Source organism: Nomascus leucogenys, chromosome 3 (assembly GCF_006542625.1).
Source record: "Nomascus leucogenys isolate Asia chromosome 3, Asia_NLE_v1, whole genome shotgun sequence".
Taxonomy (NCBI): Eukaryota; Metazoa; Chordata; class Mammalia; order Primates; family Hylobatidae; genus Nomascus; species Nomascus leucogenys.
In genome coordinates, this window is record NC_044383.1 from 123,665,403 (window position 1) to 123,677,377 (window position 11,975).

Sequence of the window (11,975 nt, forward strand, 5' to 3'; positions counted from 1 at the left end):
TCTTTCCTAGCTTTCTCTAAGTTGTAGGTTATTAGTAAGATTTGTCTAGATTTCAACAAATCAGAGCTCTTAATCCCAATCCTATGATTGATGAAGTTTGTTGCTAATGAGACAGTAACAAGCCCGGCAGGGTACATTTCTGGAAACTTCTATCTCACAATTTTGCTGGTTACCAGGACCTTCTCCGAGGGTTTGATCTCTGATGGTCTACTTTTCTATGGATTTTATCTATTTTTTTTTTGTTATTGTTGTGGTTGTTCATATCATTACATTGTGTGTGAGAGAGAGCTATCTGAGATAGCTCTCTGACTTCTTAAACCCAAGTTACAGCATTTTCTTGAATTGAGCATTTACAATCGGTCTATTTTATTTTTACTTTTGCATGTTATTTGTGTTTGTACATGAATCTACTGCATTATAAGCTCTTGAGGGAAAAATCTTATATCCTATCTATCTTTATGGCCCTTGTGACGTCCAACACATTGCTTTAGACATGTTGCTACTTTAAAAATGCTTATTGAGGCAGGGTGCGGTGGCTCACGCCTATAATCCCAGCACTTTGGGAGGCCGAGGCAGGCTGATCATGATGTCAGGAGTTTGAGACCAGCCTGGCCAACATGGTGAAACCCCGTCTCTACTAAAAATACAAAAAATTAGCCGGACGTGGTGGTAGGCCCCTGTAATCCCAGCTACTCAGGAGGCTGAGGCAGGATAATCATTTGAACCCAGGAGGCAGAGGTTTCAGTGAGCCGAGACCGCGCCACTTCACTCCAGCCTGGGCAACAGAGCAAGACTCCATCTCAAAAAAAAAAAAAATCAGTTGTTCAAATATTTGTGTCTTCAATTTATGTAAAAACAGATATACCTATAGTGGGGTCCCAATATTTTATAGCTGAAAGATGCTGTAACTTATCATGTGTTTTGTTTTAAAGAAAATAATAACATTACTCACACTTTATTTTACATTTTACTAATACTGCTTAAATGTAACTTTTAAATATAGGAAAAGGAACATAAAAGTGAGACTTCAGACCTGCAAGCTGAGTATTTCCAGTAAAACATACTTCAGTCTTCTGCCATGGTAGAAATAAGTTATCAGCAATATTTTCTGCCATTGTAATTCCCAAAAGTCTAAACAATGTTCACCAGAACTGTGGGAACAGAGCATTCTATTTATATATTTATGAAAAATAGAGAAGTTATTGAGGATATTTATGTAGGGGAGAGTATTTAATCAGTACATAACTTTGTACAGGTTGTAAGTCAAATAAAATTTTGGTGCTATAAGTTTGTTGTAATAAAATATGAGCTATATGACCATACAATGCACATTTTTATATGTGGAAATTAACACAAGCACTTCTGAAAGAAAGCCATTGACCTAATTTGTGCAACTATAGCATCTCTGTGTGACTCAGGTCTACCAAAACTAAATGCTCAAGTGACTCAGGAGAATCTGAGTATTTTATAGTTTTCCCATCTATCCTAAGACTGAGCAAAAGTAGAGCTGTCATTGGGCTGAGCCAAAAAGGGAGACACTGAGTTTAAGTAAGGTGAGCCTGAGAACGAAGTTGCAGAGCAGTGAGACATCAGGGCCAACCAGGCTCCGGAAGAAGATGCCCAAAGGAAACTAGGAAATGGGTGAGAATAGACTTGGAGCAAAGAGTGGTGCACACAAGGAAACCGCCCATCAGGAAAGATCATTTGTCTAGCTTGTAAAGGGGCAAAACGCTGAATGTTCGACACACCAGCTGACATTTCTAAAATCAGAAAATTTCTATATAAAAGCTTGCAATCACCACTTGGAGTAAAATTCTACATCCTGGAAAAGGCCCATGCAATCCTAAATGACCTGGCCCTCTCTCCTTTCTTGCTGCTCTTTAAAACTGGCAGGGCCTGCTTCTGCCCCAGGGTCTTGTTCTCATAGAGCCCTTCTCACCTGCACCAAGTTCCGAATCACAGCATTTCCCTGGAGTCCACCCTTGCCTGCTGGCCCTACTCCCATAACACCCCTGATGTGTTTCCTTCTCATGGAACATCAAGTTTAATTATAATTAAACACACACCTAGATCAGTGCTTGGTACTTAGTATGCACTTAATTACTTAATACATATTTGTTGAATGAATGAATGAAAAAACAGATATATTTCATAGAAATGAGGTTACTTTTTAAAAAATTTTAAATGTTTTTTAGAGACAGGGACTCACTGTATTGCAAAAGCTTGATTTGAACTACTGGGCTTAAACGATCCTCCCACCTTAGCCTCCCGAGTAGAAGATGCCATTTTGAGCTCAGGCCGATCTGAAAGCTACTCTTATAAGCAGAAATCAAGCTGAATGCTGTGAACGTTTCTCCACCTTTTGCATGGGTCTTCTGCTGTGTTTGGACTGTTGATTTCTCCCTCCCTTTGAAACTCTTCACCCCCTTTTGCAAAACCTTTCACCACTCTTCTCATGGTGCTCTAATTATTCCATCTCTTCCCTGTGAGCTCTTCTTCTTGCTTATCTCCCCCTGTCATAGTAGTATCCCCACAGGGACATGCTCAGCCGTGGCTTCTTTATTTTTCTCATGGACACATTGCCCTCAGCGACTGTGAGTATAGGTTCATGGATTCAACTACTGCAAATAGGTACCAGGGAAATATTACTAACTTTTTTCTCTGCCCCAGGACTTTCTCTTGAACTTTGAATTCGTCTCTCCTGTTATCTCATCGGCATCTCCAGCTGGATATTTCATAGGCATCTCAAATTTACCATTTCCAAAACTTACTATGTCATTTTCCCCTCAGTCCCTCTCCTGTCTTCCTTCTTACTACATTACCATCTGTGGATCACCTAAAGATACAACTCTGAGGAAGATCAGGGTGGGATAAAATTGTAGAGACACACTTAAGATAGTCAGGAGAACTTCAGAAATGAGAATGAGAGAGAAATTCTGACCAACTAGTGCTTATAGAATTGGCTAAAAGGGTTTTTTGGTTTTGGGCTTTTGTCAAGACTTTTTCTGAGTCTCGTTCTGTCTCCCAGGCTGGAGTGCAGTGGCACAATAATCATAGCTCACTGCAGCCTTGAACTCCTGAACTCAAGATATCCTCCCATCTCAGCCTCCCAGATAGCTGGGACTACAGGTACACACCACCACACCTGGTTATTTAAAATATATATATTTTAAGCAGATTCCGGGTCTCAGTATGTTACCCAGGCTGGGTCTTGATCTCCTGGCCTCAAGCAATCCTCCCACTTTGGCCTCACAAAGTGCTGGGATTATAAGCATAAGCCACCGTGCCCAGCCTGTTACAAATTTTTAACTTCTCCTATCCGGGAAAGAAACTGGGAATGAATGTCAGAAATATTCTGCAGTGACTAAAATGTGTTGCCTGTTCTGTGGCTTCACCAGGAACCAGTGAAGTTCAGCGTGACTGGCGAAGACGCCTCAGCCATAATGAGGACTCTTCCAGGCAGTAGTAATTGCCAATCTCACAGGAGCCTTTAACGTAGCCTGGCAAGTCTATTTTTCTTTAGTCTATTCAGCTTTTCTAGACCTTTATCACATATTTTCTCAACTGTCCTCAGATCTCCAACATCTTCATTTTTCTCGTCTTCACTCCCAGCTTTCTTCACTGAGCTAAAAAGAAGCATTCAGAAAAGAAGATTGCAAAGCCCCCAGCATAACCTCTACCCATTCGTGTGTCTGTGGGCCCATGTGCCCTCCCATCCCTCCTGTTATGAAGGGTAGATTCTGTCTGCTACCTCCTATCTTAGGCTAACCCTTCCACAGGGGCCTGAGATCTCATCTGCTCTTTTCTGCTTGGAATATTACTCCTGCAATCTTCTCCCCTTCCTCTTCATCCTTGTTTTTCTGTCTACTGAATCACTCCATGAAGAGCAAACACATTATTATTTCTCTTTTCTTTCAGGAAAAGCAACCCTCTTTGACCCATTCCCTCTTTCAGTTACTGCCTGTTGATTTTTTCTTTTCCTTACAGCAAAAATCCTTGAAAGATTGGTTTATCATTGTTGTCTCTTCTCTCCCCAACATCAATTTTTCTCTTTAATACACTCCAGTCAAGTTTTTGTCCTTCAGCTTCACCAAAAGTACTGTTATCAATATCACCATGCCTTTTACATTGCTACATCCATGGTCCGTTTCTTAATCTTAACATTTTCTGATCTCATAAGCAACCTTTAACCAAGCTGATCACCCTCTTTCACTGAAATGCATTTCAAAGTTGGCTTCAGGATACCACCCTCTCCTGGGTTTTTCTCCCACCTCATTAGTTGCTCCTTTTCCAGTCATTTCCCTGGTTCCTGTTCACCATTCCTCCCTCTAAAATTTCGAATACCCTGGAGGCATTCCTTGGATTACTTGTTTAGGCCACCCAAGCTTGTTCCCTTCATCACCTCAGCTGCTTCGTGGTTCTTTAGCTGCAGAGCTGTGAGTACATCTGCCTATTTGACATCTGCTCTGGATGTGTCATAGATATTGCAAATTTAATATGCCCCAAATGCAACCCTTGACTTCAACTCAAAACCTGCTCCTTGTCATTTGTCCCCTTCTCAATAAGGAAAAACTTCTATTTTGTAAATAATAGAAACTTTATTCCTCTAGTTACTTAAGTCATAACTTGGAATTGTCTCTGATTTCTCTCTTCCCACATCCAATTTATTAGCAAATCATGTAAGCTCTCCTTCAGTCCATCCAAAATGCGACCCCTTTGTACTGTTGCCCTCTTACTGCCCTGGTGCAAGCCACCATTCCCCACTGGACTATTTATTGTCAACATACCAATCACAGCGAACCTGTTAAAACACAAGTAATGAGTTTTCTCCATCCAAAACTCATACCATGATCTGTGTGTTTCTCTTTATATGGATTATATTTTAATAAAGAGAGATTTCTAAAAACCTTTTAGTGGCTTCCCATCTGATTCAGAATTAAAAACAATTTCTCTACAACTGACCTATCTCTACTCTACCACATGACATCTCTGAACTCTCCTCTTGCTATATTTGCCCTTATTCACTCAGCTCCAGTCACATTGTCCTCCTTGCTATTCCTAAGTTGTATCAGGCACAGTTCTGCATCACGGCCATTGCACCTGCAGTTTCTCCTCCCAGAGCTCTTTTCTCCCATATGTCTGCACGGGTTGATTCCTTTACTTCCTTCAGATTTTTATTCAAAACTTGTCTATGAGAGCTTCTCTGGCTATCAAGTCTATCATTTTAACACATTCCTCTTGGACATTTTTATATTTTCCTTCTCTGATTTTTTTCCTCCTTCCCACTTATCACAATCTTTTGTTTTTTGAGACAGGGTCTCGCTCTGTCACCCAGGCTGGAGTGCAGTGGCACAGTCTTGGCTCACTGCAACCTTGGCCTCTCAGATTCAAGACAATTCTCATGCCTCAGCCTCCTGAGTAGCTGAGATTACAGGCATGCGCCACCATCCCCAACTGATTTTTGTATTTTTAGTAGAGATGGACTTTCACCGTGTTGGCCAGGCTGGTCTTGAACTCCTAACCTCAAGTGATCTACCTGCCTTGGCCTCCCAAAATGCTGGGATTATGGGCATGAGCCACCGTGCCCAGCCAATCTTTTACAGTGTAGATTTCCTTATTTATCTGCTCATAGCTATTTCTCCTACTAGAATGTGAACATGAGAGCTGATCTTTTTGACTGCCAGCTTAACTGCTATATCCTGAGCATCAAATATTTATAATAGCAGCAACTTTCATTTATATAGTACTTAGTATTTTCCAGCTTACCAGCCACTTTTAGGTAGCACTTCAGATTACACATATAAAAGGAAAAGGCAATGTGATTACAAAGGCAGAGATTGGAATAATGCAGCTACAAGTCAAGGAATGCTGGTAGTCACTCTGTCCCCTTCAAAAATCAGATATATCTGCTGGGAGCAGTGGCTCACGCCTGTAATCCCAGCACTTTGGGAGGCCTAGGCGGGCGGATCATGAGACCAGCCTGGCCAACATGGTGAAACCCCATCTCTACTAAAAATACAAATCTCTACTAAAAATGCAAAAATTAGCCAGTCATGGTGGCATGCATCTGTAGTCCCAGCTACTTGGGAGACTGAGGCAGGAGAATTGCTTGAACCCGGGAGGCAGAGGTTATGGTGAGCCGAGATCACGCCACTGTACTCCAGCCTGGGCAACAGAGCGAGACTCCGTCAAAAAAAGAAACAGATAGATCATAGCAAATGACAGTGGATCACTATGATAATTTGCTATGATCTAGCTGATGATTGAAGGGGATAATGCAGATGCTATTACAAATGTGGTAGTTTTAGAGCAACACATCAACACAGCATATTGACCCGTTGAATGCATTATTTTTTATTTTATCAGCAGGGAGGATCAAAAAAAGTTGGCCTTTCTCTAACAATGGCAGCCGTACATGTTCAGTCTGTTTTTCCAGGGCACAGTTAATTCTCCTGCTTGCTGTCATGATACGGTTTTCAAGGCCCCCAGTCCTTCACAGTCCACATAGTATTATGTTAGGCCATTATACTGATGACATACTGCAAATTGGACCTGTTAAGAAGAGAGTGGCAAATGCCAGATATATCCTAGTAAAGTTATAGAATAGAAGATAAATCCAATGAAGCTTCAGGGGCTGACATGTAATACAATATTTTAATATTAGTGGTCAAGGGCTCTTGGATATGCTGGGATAATCCCTGTAAGATAGAGAATCAGTAGTTGTGCCTCCTATGTCCTACCAGTAACAAAGAAGCATTGTATTTACTCAATCTACATCTTTAAATTGTGGAGGAACAATCCCATTTTGGTAACGTAGGTAGCTAACATTACAGTTCCTTATACTAACATTACTTTTTGCAAGGAAAAAAAAAATCTGGCAATACCTAATGGTAGAGTGGATGTAAGATATATATCTCTTACATGTTTTTCATGAGAGTGTAAATTGGACCAGCAATTTGGAAAGCTTTTGCCATTAATTTGTAAAGTTATTTTGTAAAGAAAGTCACATATCTTTGGACTTGGCACTTCCTAACCCAGTAAGGTGCTATGCACACCTGGAAACATGTAGAAAAAGGATTTAGCATTTTTTGTAATAGCAAATAGTTTATACAAATTAAATGTGGCACATTTATACAATACAATATTAGATAAGCCAAATGAGTGGATTACAGCATTGCAGTAATATGTATAAATCTTAGCAAAATAGTACTGAATGGGAACATAGGTTTCCAGAGATGACATACAGAGTTGTAAAGTTAAAAAAAATATATATATATACTTTTTAGGAATACACATAGATGTGATACGAGTATTACAATCATCCAACAAAATTCAGGATCATGATTGACATAGTTTGAGGAGGGAGGAGGATAGGACAAAGAACTACATTCATAGAATGTTCTACATACATAGAAATTTTTGACAAAATTCTAGTTCCATGTTGGATGATAGGTTCATGGTCATTATTAAACTATTCAATAAAAATAAACAAATATATACATACAAGAGAGCCTTGCATGGACTAATGACAAGAATGTGTCATGAACCAAATATGTGTCTGTTCCTATTCTATATAAAATAAAGTCACTTCTTTGGGTTAAGCTTCTGTGTATCTAGAAACTCCTATTAAACACTAAATATCTAATCTGAGGATTAGTCACTAAGCCATTATCATTCCCTTAACACAAAAGTGTATGTGAGCTAGAATATTCCAGCACAGAGTAAGATACTAAAAGAGTGAGACGCTAGACAAAGTTTGATGAGGAAGAAGGATGGAAAGGTTCGGAGCTTGGGAAGATCCCGTAAGAAGGTGAAGGGGTGAACTTCTGTGTGTAGGAAGGAGAGGAGGGGAGCATCGAGCATTAGTGAGATTTTTAAAAGCCATGCAGGATTCCCTTGCCTTTGTTTCCGTTCTAAACCTCACCCTCTCTCAGTGCATTTAGTATCTCAGTTAGTTACTTATTTACTGAATGCAGGAGTTCACAATCTAAACAAACGTAACCAGAAGGTTGCAGGATTTTGTTTAAATTATTGAGCAATTATTAGGACTCTAAATTTGATTTACAACATTTAGGAAAGAAAATAGATGAAAGTAACATATTCCACACAGAAATTATTACTCAATTTGTTAACAATAATCCTTTTCTTTTTTGCTTCTGGAAAGATGGAGGAAGATATTTACATGTTTATCTGTGAATTTTAATTTAAATAATTAGTCCTAAAATTAAGAAAACAGTTGCATTGGGACAATCTTTCTCTTCCTCTTTATAAACCAAAGAGAAACTCTCTTCATAAAATTAATATTCTCATACTTTCTTGTGAGTACTTTTGTCCTTTATTTTCATGTATTACTCTAATAAGTAGGAAATAGATTACTCTCCAATAAGTATCCCAGCAACATATAGATTTTGTTTTCTCTATATTAAAGAAAAAATTTAAAGAATCATATATAACTTTAAAAAGAATAAAGACCAATCATACAAAATAAAACAAACAAACCAAAAACACTCCATCAAAACACGCTGTTTTGAAACAGTCTTAAACCATATTCACTTTAAAGAAGTAAAAATGTCAGTATAAGTTAACACATAGTCTGTGTTTGGGTCAGGCTTATAATAGTGATGATTTTATAAAGCCTTTGAGAATTTGGCTTCTCTTTGCAGCAAGACTGTGTGTCAAGTATAATGTCCCTCTTAGACCTGTAGGAATTTCAACAAAAGGATGAAATCCCTTCACTTGTTGTACTTTATTCTCTTGTCACAGTTAAAGCAATATTTATTTTCCTCCTCCTTGCTTCTTGCAGGCCTGTAGTAAATCAAAAAAGTAAACTCTCAGGTTCATTGTGTAAGGGGCTTACTTCTAGGCTTCTACAGTTGCCACAGTAACTAATTAGAAATTTGCATCTCTAAGAGAATTATTTAATGCTGATGTGTAAGCCCTTTTATTCTTTGGAGCTTGGCCTTTTGCTAGGAAGCTTCTGGTAGATGTTGGGCCTCAAGGTCATACTGTACAAGCTCTGAACGTAGGTGGCCCTGGTTTGCCCTTTTTATCTGGATGATTCATGCCCAGTGGAGAAAATGGCTTGCCAGGTCTTTGTTGAATGGTGGGCATCTGAAAGGCGGTACTTGATTCATTTAGGCGCCATTTGTTTTAACCTGTAAATTCTTCCCCATTGCTCATTAGCTAACTCTTATGTAATTGAGTCATGCATGTTAAAACGGTAGAGTTGAGTTATGCCAACCAACTCATTGAAAGGAATCCCTCATTAATATGGTCGTGAGGCCTAAGAAGTTGATGTTGCCAAAATGCAAAATGTTTTGTAGAATTGGACAATGTGTAATAGCAATATGAAGATGAACATTTTTCCTGAAGAGCTGTTTGTTTCCTGAGGTTTAAACCCATGTTCCCTTAGTGCACAAAGAAGACAGAGACGAAAGGGAAGGGACTGCAGACTCCGAGGCAACTTGTCCTGAAACAGAGAAGACACTGACTGCCATCCTGTGCTGCCAGTACAGCCTGGGAGATCAGATCAGGGCCAAAAGGAGATAAAATTGATATGTGAGTTTAGTCATCACCGATCCCTGAAACATTACCCCTTCTAAAGTGGAGGAGCTCCTAAGTTTACTATAGCCGAAAGACAAAATAAACGTATGTTCAAGAGGATGACCAAATCTGAAGTCAAGAATAGATTCAACATACCCATGTTCACTGAAGCATTAGTCACAATAGCCTAAGGATGGATGCAACCCAAGTGTTCATTGTTGGATGGACAGGTAAACAAAATGTGGTATAGACATACAATGGAGTATTTTTCAACATTAAAAAGGAAGGAAATTCTGACGTGGTACAACATAGAGGAAACTTGAGGACATTATGTTGCGTGAAATAAACCAGTCACACAAAGATGAATACCTCACGATTTCACCTACATGAGGTACCTAAAGCAGTCCAACCGATAGAAATCAAAAGTAGCAGGTTCATAGAAACAAAAAGTAGTATGGTGACTGTCACAGGCTGGGAGGAGGAGGGGATGAGAAGTTGTTTAATGGGCATAGAGTTTCAGTTTTACAAGATAAAACACACTGCAGATTGGTTGCATAACAATGTAGATGTACTGAACACGATTAAACTATACACGTAAAATAGTTAAGATAGTAAATTTTGTTATGTATATTTTAACACAACTTAAAAAAATGGTAGACTTAGAGGAAAGGTAGGCATAGTCCCCGTTTGGAGAAAATAAAAGAGAGGTATTCATGTATACAACCTCCAAAGAGAAACAGACCAGGTTTGCTAAATGTGAAAGGAAGCAGAACAGGTCTGGCAAAATGCTAACTTTTCCTGTTGTCAGGTGAGAAGGACATCCTGCTGGTGGAAGCACCAAACCCGGGTCCCCTGCTGTCACTGCCCTGCCATACCACCTGCACATCTGCGGAAAATGAATATTTAAAATATAATCCCACACATGTTCTGGAGGCAGGAGACTTAATCCTCTAGTTAATCATTGTTTTTGAAAAAGCTTTGGTCAGATCAAACATTTGTGCCCTTTTCTTTTCTTTTTCTTTTTTTTTTTTTTTTTTGGTAAAGTTTTTTTATTTCTACTGGGGAGGGAGGAGGATGAATAGAACTGTTTTCGAATTTACTCTCGCACTGTATACACACATACCCACACACATACATAAACATACATACACCAAAAATGCCCAAACAAAAAAACAAAAACACCAGGAATCAAAACCAAAAACACCCTCAAACTGCACCGATACTTCATATTTTGACCAAAAAAATATCCTGGGAGGAAGTGCAAAATGCGAAATTAAATGACTGAAAAATGCTGAACAAACAGCATTATTAATATACAAAATAGTTTTATTACTGAACTAGTAACAGGTGATGTTCTCCGTGTTTGTAAAACTTAGGAATCACATAGCTGATTTGTTAAATCTAGTCCATGCCAGCTTCCAAAAGCCAAAATTTTGGTTAGCTTCATTCTTTGATGACTCATCAGATTTTTCTACAAGATCTAGAACATCATCCTCCTCCTCATCAATGTCTTCTGGTTTTGGTGCTTTACTGTCCGAGACTTGCCATGGGAACTGTTCAGCTAACTTCTTAAGGATTGTTAAGCTGTCAGCACCAAGCTGACTTAATATTCCAGGAAGCATTTCTGTGATTGGTTTGGCTTCTGCATGACCAGTAATTGCAAAGGTGTTAGCAGAAAGGGAAGCTTGGACTTCGGTATTGTTGAAATTAATAACTGTCCTATCATCTTTAATCATGTTCACCTCTTCAATACCAGCTATATTATTCACAGCCAGGGTTTTTTTAGAGAATTCTGAAGCTTTTTGTCATTAGCTATAGCTGTTCTATGTACCACCTTCTTTCTGTGAGGTGTACCCTTGCCCCCTATCCGGACCTGAGCCTGAAGTTTGGCTAACTTTTCTTGATTCATGCTGTTGGTAAATCTGAAGCACGGAGGGTCCTCCAATACCAGCACATGGCAAGAGCAAGATGGCTGTCTCATCTTTTCTTCTAAACTGTGAACAAAACATACAATCATTTGAGTGATTTTCTGCAATATCAATTTTTCTATCTGTATAAGGTGTCTGATAAGTTTAGATTAAGTCCCCAGTCCCAGTGGGTTTTTCTTGAATTTAGAGACTATCATATCTTTCTAATATGAGTGGCTTTGAATATTTTTTTTAGCTCTAGAAACTAACACGATGGTGAGCACACTGGCATTTTGCTTTAAAACTCAACAAACTTTACTTAAATCCAACCAGGATTACACTTATTTTTAACTAAATTCCTGTCGTGACTCTATATTTCCAAAAATTTTCTGTAGAACACCATTGACTTTGTTATTTAACTTTTGCACTCATTTTTAGCCCATTCAAAAGTTTGACACAATAATTAATTAGGCTTTTTAGCACATATTTTGAAAGCAGGTAATGATTTCATGAAACACAAAGATT

At 38.9% G+C, this 11,975-nt stretch overlaps 1 pseudogene; it reads right to left on the reverse strand.

The window, feature by feature from the left end:
- Positions 1 to 11,014: 11,014 nt before the first annotated feature.
- Positions 11,015 to 11,516, reverse strand: LOC105739577 (annotated as a pseudogene).
- Between the last annotated feature and the right edge of the window lie 459 nt (positions 11,517 to 11,975).